A 12,145-nucleotide genomic window follows, 5' to 3' on the forward strand; every position below is an offset into this window, starting at 1 on the left:
GTCTCGAAGCGCCGTCGGCCGGCGCACCAAGATTCGCGGCGTTGCTCACCGCTCGTTCTTTTTTCCCAACCGCTTTATTGGCCCATGCGGCATGCCCACCCCGCTGATCCAATCCGTGTGGAAGTTGCGAAATACGATGACCACAGAATTTGACTTTTCAACGGACGCGTCAGCATCCCACGTTTTTTTCCCAGTTTCCATGCGTCACCGCTTGCTTCATCCACGTTACGCAACGCACCCCAGTCAATGGCGTCAGCGCTTGGCGTAATCGCCACCGTCCACGTACAGCCCCACCGTCCCATCGCATTTAAAAGCGTGCATCCAATCTCGAGAATTTGCAACGAGCACGTCAACCTTCTCCATCATCGACTCGATTTTCTTTCCTTTCTGGTTCTCTGGGTGATTCCTCGCACTTCAGGCTCACGCGGGAGGAGGACATGGACAGGAGGAGGAAGAGAGACGACGCCGGCGCAGCGAGCGGCGTGAAGAAGAGGGCGAAGGGACCGGAGAGCTCCGCCGCGGGAGAGCAGGGGGAGGCGGAGGTGGCGGCGGCGACGGCGACGGCGACGACGGAGGCGGAGGTGGAGGAGTTCTACGCCATCCTGAGGAGGATACACGCGGCGGTCAGGTATTTCGAGAAGGGCAAGAAAGGCGAGGGGTCGCGCAGGTTGACGCTCTCCGAGCTGGAGGCACTTCCGGAGGAGGAGGCCGACGGAGCTCCGCCGAGTAGGAAGAGGAGTAGCGGCGAGCTGGGCCTGGACCTTAACTCCGAACCCTCGTCCGAAGCCAACGTGGCTGCCGGTTTATAGAGCACAGATAAGCAAACGCAGCAGATCCGAGGCTGTAGCGTGGATCGGTGCAGATAATGGAGCTGACCTTCGTAGAACTATAGGGAGACCATGTTTCTAAGATGCAACTTTGTGATATTAATCTAATTTGACTCAAACTAACGGAGGATAGATAAATTTCTTATAGAAATGTCGATTTAGGGTTTTTTTTGTGATATTAAGTCATTTTATTTTACCGAGACTTACGTAGTTTCGTGTATGAAACCCTGAAGCATTAATTCTAGGATGCTGTGTTGACGTGGCCTTCTCTTTATCTTGTTGTCCGGGAAGTTCTGCTGGGTCTGTGTTCCCCGGAATTTTCTTACTTAGTGCAGATATCGTTCTAAAGAATAGATGGTCAATAATCTCCCCCTCTCTCTCTTCGCTCTCTGTAAGTTGATTTACCTACAATTTTAAATGGATTTTATTTTATGTCTTGAAAGTTCCTCGTGGATGAGGGAGTTGTGTGAACGCCATTTTTCTTGGTAATATTTATGTTTTAAAATTCCGAGGTATGTAGGATGAAATATTTGTTAGTGAAATATTCATATTTCTACGCGTGGAACACACGTTTATGTTAACTTTCAACAAGAAAAAAGCTTCTCATATGCTTCGCCTTTTCTAAACTTCCACGAATAGTATGACTTCTTTTCAGCAAAACAAAAAGCAAGCATAAGGATGTGCCCAACTCGTACAAGAATAGAAGACTTCAAAGATGCTGGGGATTTGATACTTCTATTTTTGAGCCTACGTAGGTGGGCTCTTGCCGTTGCGTCTCCTTCGTGGTCTTCCTTTTGGCGATCTGGCGATTGCTTGCTCCTGAGTTGTTCCGGCCGTTTTGCTGCTGTGCTGCCATCCTAGTTAGGGTTTTTGTTGTCTTTTGTTTTGGCTGCTTTGTTTTTGTTAGTTGGTCCGCTTGTCTTGCGGTCCTTCTTCTTTTATTCGGCTCCATTCCATTTTCGTCCGACTTGTTGTTTTTATGAGTGTAAATTTTTGGTGCCGATTTATCTTGTAAATTTTTGTTATTAGCTTATATATTCTTACCTTACCAAAAAAAAAAAAAAAAAAAAAGCAAGCATAAGGAATTTATACATTCAACTCTAATTCAGTTGTTATTTTATTCTTTCAAGATGCATCTCTCCTGGCTCCTCCACCTCGATAGGATCTTTTCGGGCCGCGCATCGGCTTGGAGCACGGTATCCATACTGACCTCCGCATATGGGGAAAGCTTCAGGAAAAAGCAGAAAAAAAAAAAAAATTCAAGAGAGAGAAAGAAAGAAAGCAAGCAAGCAAGCTTGTAACCTTCTTATGTTGCATTCTTGTTTAAAGCTATTTGTGACAACAGAGTGAGGGATAAATATAAGGGTAGAGACATCAGCCATCGGTGCCGCCGTTGGAAGTCACCTCCGTCCTTGCAATCCACGTTGTCACCGCGACCACCATGAGCACCATTTTTGGGCCTTTGGCGGGCGGGCATGCGCGTGCATCTCCGCCATCTCTCAAAGATCCACCTATCTCTGTCCTTTATGGCCATGCTGAATTGGTTGATTTGTCCTCTTGATGTCGCCGTCAATCTCCGCTAGGGCTTTTCGCTATTAAGGTCAACGCTAATGTCATATAACATCCTCAGCGAATTAGATTTAGACCATAAGCCTAGGCTGGCAACTACTTTGCCAAGGATCTTTGAGCCCCTAAAGATCTTTGGGCTAATGTAGGGGTGTTTGGCAAAAAAAAATTTAACCACCATTTGGAGAATGCTAGCCTTGTGAAGACTGAAAGCCTACTTTTGTTCATAGTTTTTGTTTTCCAAAATTGTCCTTATTAATTTTTTGTTTTTCCGTTTTTCCCTTGTGAAGAGACATTGTTTATCTTCTCCGTCGAGGGTGGCCGGTTTGGTTCTTCCTGACTACGAGGGGCCGGCAACGGCTAGAGGGATGCTGGCGTGGTCGCGACAACCTAGGCGATTGTCGTCGAAGAGTCGGGCGACCATCGGCGAGGTTGCGCAACCGCCGCGCCATTTGGGTTGCGGCGAGGTCTAAGTTGCCGCAACCTAAATTTGGGGTGGCAAGGTTACGGGAGGACCTTGCTACCCCCAATTTGGGTCGCGGCGGCATCATGTGACCCCGCTGCAACCCAGATCTGGGGTGGCAAGGTCCTCCCGTGACCTCGATGCCCCGGATCTAGGTTGCTGGAGGTCGAGGTGGTGTCGCGCGGCCTCGCCGCCCCAAATCCGGGGGTCGCGGGAGGTCGAGGTGGTGTCGCGCGACCTCGCCGCCCTAGATCCGAGGTCATCGGAGGTTGCGATGGCATCTTGTGACCTCATCGCCTCAGATCTGGGGTCGCCGGAGGTCGCTGATAGCCGCTTGCTTTTACTGGTCAAATTTTTTTATTTTTCTTTTGATAAATTTTTTATCACAAAAGTTCTTTGTCCTCCAAACACCATTTTGCTCAAAGGTATAGGGTTTTCAAATTACAATTTACTAAACACAGTTTGTATTTTGAAAAACACTTTTAACTCGAAGGGCTTTGCATTTTCCTTAAGATTTTCTTCAAAAATCTTCCCAAAACGCACCCTATGTTGGGTCCAAATAAGTGACAGGGCGACAAAGAGGGAGAGAAATCCGAGATGAGCAACCCATCTTGCATTCCCGTATCTGCAAGCACGCGGACATGCACACGCTCACGCTGAGAGAGGGAGAGAGATGAATAATGATAGATAGAGGATCTAGCACCGACGACAACGGTGATTTGCGTGAGTGGCGAGTTGATGAACACGTGTCAAGATCTAAATGGAGGGCTTGTTTCGAGTCGGGTAGGTCCGAATCCACTTTACTTTTTTCAGATCAGTTCTTCCCATAGGTGATCAATGAGCGTGTCTGGATTGGGCCTCGTTTGTTGTTTAGGCCCACCCATTAACCAACAAAAGAACACTCGAGTAATTTTTGGGCTTGGCAGGGCCTGATTCGAGACCAAATCGAATTGAGTCGAGACCTTATAGCTAAATGCTCTTATCCAAGCTTGTCTCCATTGACCTTCGAACCTTTGTGGACTGGCCTGAGCGGGTCAGCACCTTGCCAGGCCCATGATCCAGCAAACTGATTGGTAGGCTGGCATGGCCCATTACAATTAGCGGCGATAGAGTACTTCAAGTGCGAGGCAACCTTGATCGAGCTGTTTTCGTCATAGGCCCATAATTTCGAAATCTTCTTTACCACATTCGTCGCCTAAATCTCCAACAAGTTGACGAGACTCCAACATGGTACGGAGTATGCGAGTTGGAGTTTAAGCTAATCGGGTTCATGTTGTGGTCGTGTCAACCCGTTGTCAAACGGATTGTGTTTGAATTCAACCTGGGCAACCCGGGATTAACCCGTTTAGCTATTTGTATCGTGTGGACTTGATTAATGACCTAATCCATATTCACCTATTAAATTGAAATGAATTGGATTTATTCTTTACCAATGACTATATCATAAGTAAGTATTGCGATATAACCATCATCATCTAGTATTATTTGTCTATCTTTTTTTTAGTTTAATTATAATAAAACTTAATTTTTCTCATAAGCTAAAAGAAAAAAGAGATTCAAAATCTTGTTGGGCCTTTTCTAAATTGATTGACACCGTGTAATAATTACATCAAGGATGCCACTTTCATTGATCACAGTCATGAAAACGAAATTTTCCCTCAAACGTTATTCAAGTTAATATGCTTCAGGTTGGACCAACCTAATTTGACCTATCATGAAGTACCTTGGGGTTACATATTTCTCAAATTGATTGTGTTTGTATTGAAATTGTTGATACATTTATTCAATTGATTTATTCAAATTGGCCAATTTAATAACTCGAGGAGACATAAGAATACGGAGTTTGGCACCACTAAATTCACCGATCTCAGCTCGTAATGTATTGGGGAAGCGTTATTTTCATATTTACTCAATTATCATTCTCAACGCCGTATGGCTCCAATTTATTCTTTTATCACAATCACAATTTTAAGAATACAAAATCTTTTCATCCAGACAGCCGTCTCTTTCCCATCATTTATTGTCTTTGACAAAACTGGGTCTCAGAAATTGAGCCAAAAAATCATGATACGCAATTATTGGAGTCGGTAGAACCGACATGATGGCTGAAGACGACAATGAATTTGAGACGTCATTCGTCGGTCGTGGCTTCAGTTGAAATCATGCCATAAAAACCTAAAAGTCACTCCAATTGGTCGCAAGGGGAAATTGGCCAAAGAGATTTAGGCTCTGTTTGGCATGTTGCCAAACAGTGACTGATTCGATTTTTGTTAAGAATCGGTTTGGGACGAGAATCGCGTTTGGTAAAAATTTTGTTCGAGAACAAATTTGTTCAGAGAATCAATTTTGGAGTAGATTTGAGAATAAAAAAAAGTTGATTACGCCCAGAATCAAAAAAGAATCAACACAATAAAACTCTTCTTCTTTCCTTCCGTCATCCCGCGGCCAAGTCGCCGCCCCGCCGTCCGCCGCGCCACCACCGCCCGGCCGTCGGCCGGTCCCCGGCGAGCTCATGGGAGGCTCGCCCGACCACCGTGGCGAGCCTCGCTAGGGGCTGCGGGCGAGGCCCGCTGGCCACAGGCGGCAAGCTTCGCCGGGGCGGGGCGAGGCCGCGGCCACGGCCGGGCTCGCCTAGCTGACCCGGGTGGCCAAGCGAGGCCTCGCCCGGCCCGGCGAGGCCGCCCTTTGTCCACCGGCGGCGAGGCTTCGCGGATCTAGCGAGGCCGAGGCTCGCGGGGCTAGGCGAGGCCGCCTAGCCACCGGCCGGGCTCGCCTAGCGACCGGTGGCCGGGCGGGCCTCGCCCGGCTTCCCGGCGAGGCTCGCCTGTCCACGGCGACGCTCGGCCTCGCCGGATCTGGCGAGGCCGAGCCTCGCGGCGGGCGAGCCTCGCCCACTGCGCCGAGGCTCGGTGACAAGGGCCGGCCTCGCCGGGCGGCGACGCTGGTGAGGTCGCTAGGTCACAAGAAGAAGAAGAAAAATAGGAGAAAAATGAAAAAAAGAAAAGAAAAATAAAAAAGAAAAGGAAAAAAGGTAAAAGAAAAAGAAAAAAAAGTATAAAAAATTATTTAAAAATAAAAAAAATAATTTGGACGAGAATCAATGAACACGTTATCAAACACAATTTATTAGAATAAAAATTTTAGACGGTTACCAAACACGTTCTTTTACTCGAATCGGTTCTAAAGGAATAAAAAATAATCGTTCTTTTGTCGAATCGGTTAGGGAACAGAATCGTTCTTGGCGCCCTTAAAGTAGGACAAGTCTTGTTCATGGGACGATGCAATCTATTCATACCTAACCATCCTCCAATTATGCCTCTTTAAAAAAGAAGAATCTCTCTTAAGAAACTCTCATTTTGATTATTTGTAAATTCGTCAAATAAGTGGATGGAATTAGGCTGAAAATGATCCGACCATAATTTATCCATTTAACCAGTTTGAATCAATTTCCAATAATCTAACTCAATTTGCTAAAATATTTCTATATTTAACTAAATTGATGAAAACTCATATCAAAATTGAAGTGAGGGTGCAAACGAAGCGAGTGCAAAACTGAGTGAGGATAAAAAAGAGTTATATACGTGAGTTTAGTCTAAGTAAGTCAATTAACTCATCTACCATTCATATTATTTTGGGTTTTATCATCTTAAGCCTATTTGTGACTTATTGACTAATTATAACTAACTTATTTAACAACTCAATCTATTAAATATGAGTTCAGAATTGGGTTTATGACAAATTTAGAAAATGGAAATCATTTCATTTTAGTAATTTTTACATACATAATAGAGGAAAGTTTTTCACGTGAATCCATTGGTTTAAATAGCTAAATGAAGGGCAGTTTAGTCCGTTGGAGTGTGTTTCCATCCATCTAGGGTGCCAAAATAGCATCACATTTTCATTAGTTGATGTTTTCTTTCTTTATTATATTTAATTTGATTCTATAATTTTTTTTAAAATTTTAAATAGTATTACGAAATCTAGGTAAATTAGTTCACTTTCAACGATAATCAGAGAAAATTTTGGACTTATTATCGCGAGTTAGTAGATATTAGTTTATTCATTAGAAGTTATCTAGTGAGCTAATCTTTTATTTAGTAAATTAGGGCGTTTATATTGGCTATTTTCTCATTTGTAAAACAGCTTATTTTGAATTAACAACATACCAAGATTTGTCCTTCATCCGTGTCGTGAGTTGTGATTCGTGTACTCATTTCCAATACGTTGGATAATACGTTGAAGATGACACTTATCCGATTAGCTAGTAAACTAGGATGTTTTTTTTTTTGATGATTGAGGATCCGCTTGAGCCCCCTTTCACTTATGCTAATCAGGGTCAAAGGCCCTCCAGCATCTGGTGGCACCTTCGAACCGACGCCTATACCTTGGGGGAACTAGCATAGGACCCCACCACCATAGCCCCCACTTACAACGCGTTAGCAACTTGGAGGTTCGAACCTACGTCCTCAGCGATGAAGAGCAATGCCCTTACCAACATAGCTGCCCGCTAATGGGTTAGTAAACTAGGGTGTTTGTATTTGCTATTTTCTCATTTGTGAAACAGCTCACTTTGAATCAACTACATACTAAGATTTGTCCCTCTTCCATGTCGCGAGTTGCGACTCATGTACTCAATTCCAATACGCCGGATAATACGTTAAAGATGACACTTATCTACAAGCTCTCCTGCCAATCTATACGAATATTTAATATAAAACATTTTTATATGTCAATTCTAGCGAACCTAATATTATTCAAAGTTTCAATGTCCCTAATACTGCTTAAAATAGAATGACGTGGGGAGGCAGTATAACCACCTCAATAGCGGTGGTGCATCTCTCTCTCTCCCTCTCCCTCGTGTGAAATCTCTGCCATGTAGCCAAAAATCGACAAAAGAAAAGTCTCCAATAATAGGCGGTACGATTGTTTAAAATTGATGCATCTCAATTCACACTTTGATTGGACTTGGGAGTGCCGGTCCTCCCAATGCTCCATGTCAAGCCAAACCAAGCCAACTTGCTCTTGCCTGACAAAATAAAGTGACCCCAGAGATGGAGACAGACCAGCGGAGACCGAGGTCGACATTCAAGGTGGGGCGACCCCGAAAACTGGTCAAAATTCGCATGGACCACGATCTCAGCATTCAGGACTCCATACAAATCAAAGAGGGTCAGGCACGTGATTTGAAGATCTCGCACTCGCCCCAGCCAACGACGGGATGATGATAGAAGGTGGCGCTTGTATATAAATAGACAGTGAATGAAGACAAAGCATCTTTCGAGCTGGGGCAAGAGCTAGCAAACTCCGCGATCTGTTAATTGTGGGGGTCGTGGCGCTTTCGATGTTCTAATCGTGCTTGCATCATCTCCCCCATCATGCCTCACAAAGATGTGCGATCCTACGTCCTCAATAGCTAATAATTGGACGATGAAAGAAAGATTTCTCGGTGATGGGGAGCGAGGGCTGGACCGGGTCTTCCGATGCCTTTCAAACCGTGAGATCACATTCTCGTACTTCTCTTCTCGTTATCTTCTGTTTGTTCAAGAACAGCGACCTGTCGCTGAACAGACAAAATTTGCAGGCCTAAGGTTCGTGGAATTCTAGAAAGCCATACACGTATGAACCGGACGATGATGATTCAACGTGTCACATGTTTCTGGCATCAGACAATGAAACCACGGTGGGGAGAAAGCTAAGCCATGTAAGTTTTCGAGATTTAATACACCCTACCGAGAATGCTGTAATGATTTTCAAAGCATGTGTAGATCGGTATGAATGATGTTTAATTAAATATTGAGAATTGACCCTACCATCTTAATACGTAAAGGGAAAAGAGTCTGCCAGAAAAAGAAGATGAACGAGATGCCAGACAATGCCTTCTGTGTGAACAAGAAGCAAGGAAGGATAACTTTTGGTAAGCGATAAATGACTAATTGATTATTGAACAACGTGTTCACTAGCAATGGGAAATTATTTCTGCTGGTAAAATGCCAGAAAATAGGTTGAGACCAGAAGAACCGTCTGCACATTGTGTGCGCATGTATTGTTGAGAAAATCTCTCATAATGTTTTGAATACAAAAAAAAAATAATCAAAATTTCCTAGTATGGGTATTTGAGTGTGCAGAACAAAGAACTTACTATACACGCAAGCCATATGCAGATATTGTTAACAACCAAACATCTAAAGTAGAGAAAGGCTTTGGCTTTGCAGAAGGAGATTAAGTTATCAGACGGGAAATGTGTGTAAATCTGAAACGACCTTTGTTGAAGGAGAACAGGTTGTAAAACGAGGGTTCGTAAAAGCCTGCATAGACCGATATGAGGGGATCAAATTTATAGAACATGATGCCGGCAACTTGCTTGAAAAGACCTGTTTGCAGAAAGTTGATAAACCGTGGGACAAAAATTCATGAAAAGTTTGAAAGGACTGTTTCCAGAAGCAGACGATATTATAGACAAAGTGGGTGGCTCCACGTAGGGTGAGCATGTTCTCACTTTAAAACTAGAAATCGCACTTTAAGAATTAGTTTCGAAAAATTAAAATTGAGACCTGTCCATTAGTTTCATAAATTCGCTTAGAAACCGGACCACTAGTCAGGTCCGTTTCTCTAATGGATCCATGAAATCGTTCTCCAATTCTACAAAGCTTATTCGGCCAAAACTTAATTTTTTTGAATGTCATTGTATGGTCCTTTTAAGGTTTCTTGACACTAGAAACATGTCAAGAATTATACTCCACATTAAAAGTCCTAACCACCATAGAAGTTAAAATATTAATTGCTTGATTCATTTTTTTTTCAACATCGACCCAATTTAATCATGGAAATAGGTAATGAGAGATCTAATTATTCTCTTAAAACAAGTTGCTGGCTCTTATGGACATCTCCAATTGATTCTCTCCTTCCTCTACATGTGTTTATCTTATTTTGGTTGAGAAAGCAAGTAAATGGACTATTAGAATTGAAAAAAAAGTAGGGAGTCAATCCTATTACACACCCAAGAGACAAAATTAGTCAATAATATCTAATAACTACAAATATATGTGTGTATATATATATTTGGTCGAAAAACTATAAAATAATTAAGCAGTTGAGATGGAATTTCTTTTTTTTTTCTTTTTAATATATATCAGTCTGATCCTAGTGAATGGGCAAGCAGTTCCATGCATAAAACTAAGAACTCGACCGGTACTCACTGATTCCATTAAATTGAAATTGGGAGCTGGACCAACTCCCATGGGAATCATCGGTTCCGGTCCAGTCTAGTGGTTCCAAGCGGTCCAGGCGGTTTTCAATTTTTTTGCACATCCTAAGTTCCACATACGACCCTCTACAATCTTGATGGGAAGACTCCACTCTTTATCAATTTTATTTGGACTTAAGTTGATGTTTTTATCGCTATTTTCAAGTGTTGGAATTTGCTAAAAGCAACCGGAATTAATTCAAGCCTGTTAACCATTTTTGTATAAGCAAAGGACACGTTAGATAAACTTGAGAACTAAAGTGCTCTGCTTTGGAAAAAAGGGTTGATAATGCTTCGCGTAGGCCGTTCTGATGATCAAAGAAGGTCAGACCAATGGTTTATTTGGAGCTTCACAATTTTCAAAAACAAATCGAAGTAGTCGGTGGCATTTTTAGAAGCTCGCGATTAACTCTTTCTCTGTTGCGAATTGCCATGCTTTTCGGTATACAAAATTGATAGAATTCTTTTTGTAATTCTCTTGTAATCTTGAAAGAGAGTAGTGTTGTGAGAATAGAATACGTATAAGCAATTTTAGAAGTTTCAAGTAGAAGTAGTACATTTTGTACAAGCCGTGGAATCTCAAAAATTACATAGGGAATTTCCAACCTTTTTGAGGTAATTAGTGCTAGGAGTGTGAAATATGATTAGCGGAAAACCATACTAGTATATATGATTAACAATCTTCTATCCTCTAAACTTCTTCAATTTCTATCTAATAGAAAATCGTGATTTTGCATGAGTGTGCATGCTTTTACTGCACTAGCACACCTTCTACCCACTTTTCAAATGTATTCATGAGAAAAGTTTCAACCTTTCCAAAAAAATCAATTTATTCTTGTTTCAAGAATGCACAAGTATCTCTCTTCCGAAAACATTGTTATTTCTGCATGAGAGGACGCACACAATCACTACCTCATGCAAAAATCATGTGAAAACTCTGATTGTTTTATTGCATTTGATTGATTTAGTCTCATAGGTTCAGTCTAGACTCTATCTTCTCATCTTTTCGACACTGATACAGCTAACAGGTAAACCGGGCATCCATGTTTCATCTCAGAGCATTTGGTACTCGGTATATTCCGTTTTCCCCGTTGACCAGTTTTTCGTTTTTTAACACTATGAACAAGTTAGGTGAATGTACACTTAGCAAAAAGTTGTCCCACTCGGTACTCAATTTTAATCTGTCGGGCGTGAACTCCTTTTTCCTCCTTCCCCGAGAATCTGTCAGAACGAAAAGCTACACTTACTTGCCATTTGCTAATCAACATGGAGGAAGAGTTGTCCACGTGTCTACAGTTTGTCCAGCAAGTGGATCGGGGAAATTTATGGATGGTGAATGACGCCGACAGCGCAATTGAGAGGGCGACGATGGTCGCAGTTAGATTAACACCCATGACGTGTCAACCGGGGAGATTCTCCGTGCCAAACGAAAAAGAGAAGTCGGAAATTTCAACCGAGCGTTCTCCTACACACAGCCATGTACCAGTGATGATTGTGACGTGAGAACCACTGAGTTGGAGTGAGTTTGCGTCTTTTCAACAATCTATTGTTTACTTAGAGGCACCGAATACATCTCGGCTATCTATTTCATTACACTCTTCTGCCTTTACGAAATTTTCCAGCTTACATTTCATAACTAGGTTTTGGCTCAATGATACAGGAATCAACTTGTTTGAATGGCTTAGATGCTTGACGCTAGTTAGATTTTTCATACCTACCTATCGTTATCAAGTGAAAATAATCTCATCTATGAAGCATCGGCTTCAAGTTCGGCTTGTGTCATACGTGTTCTAGTAAATTAGGATGTATTAGATAAATCTGAGTTTTTGAGTTTAGGTGGGGCTTACTTGTTTTACAAACTAGCACAATTTATGAAAAATAGAGTAAGAAGAACTGGTGGGGAATAATAAGTGGATTCCCTAAACAAACTTCGCCAATAAAATGATGGGATAACTATATAGTTTGGTCATGATGTCGATTATTTTAAAGAAAGGATAAAATATTTCCTGAATTTATATTATTTGGCATCATAACATATACTAATTA

At 42.4% G+C, this 12,145-nt stretch overlaps 1 long non-coding RNA gene across 1 annotated transcript; it reads left to right on the top strand.

The window, feature by feature from the left end:
• Nucleotides 1-7,936: 7,936 nt before the first annotated feature.
• On the top strand, nucleotides 7,937-8,763 carry LOC108961051. The gene is made up of 3 exons (XR_001989026.2): nucleotides 7,937-8,350; nucleotides 8,438-8,557; nucleotides 8,684-8,763. It is a non-coding gene; the product is annotated as an uncharacterized LOC108961051 (long non-coding RNA).
• Nucleotides 8,764-12,145: the final 3,382 nt, after the last annotated feature.

This window comes from Eucalyptus grandis, chromosome 7, assembly GCF_016545825.1.
Source record: "Eucalyptus grandis isolate ANBG69807.140 chromosome 7, ASM1654582v1, whole genome shotgun sequence".
In the NCBI taxonomy this organism is placed as follows: Eukaryota; Viridiplantae; Streptophyta; class Magnoliopsida; order Myrtales; family Myrtaceae; genus Eucalyptus; species Eucalyptus grandis.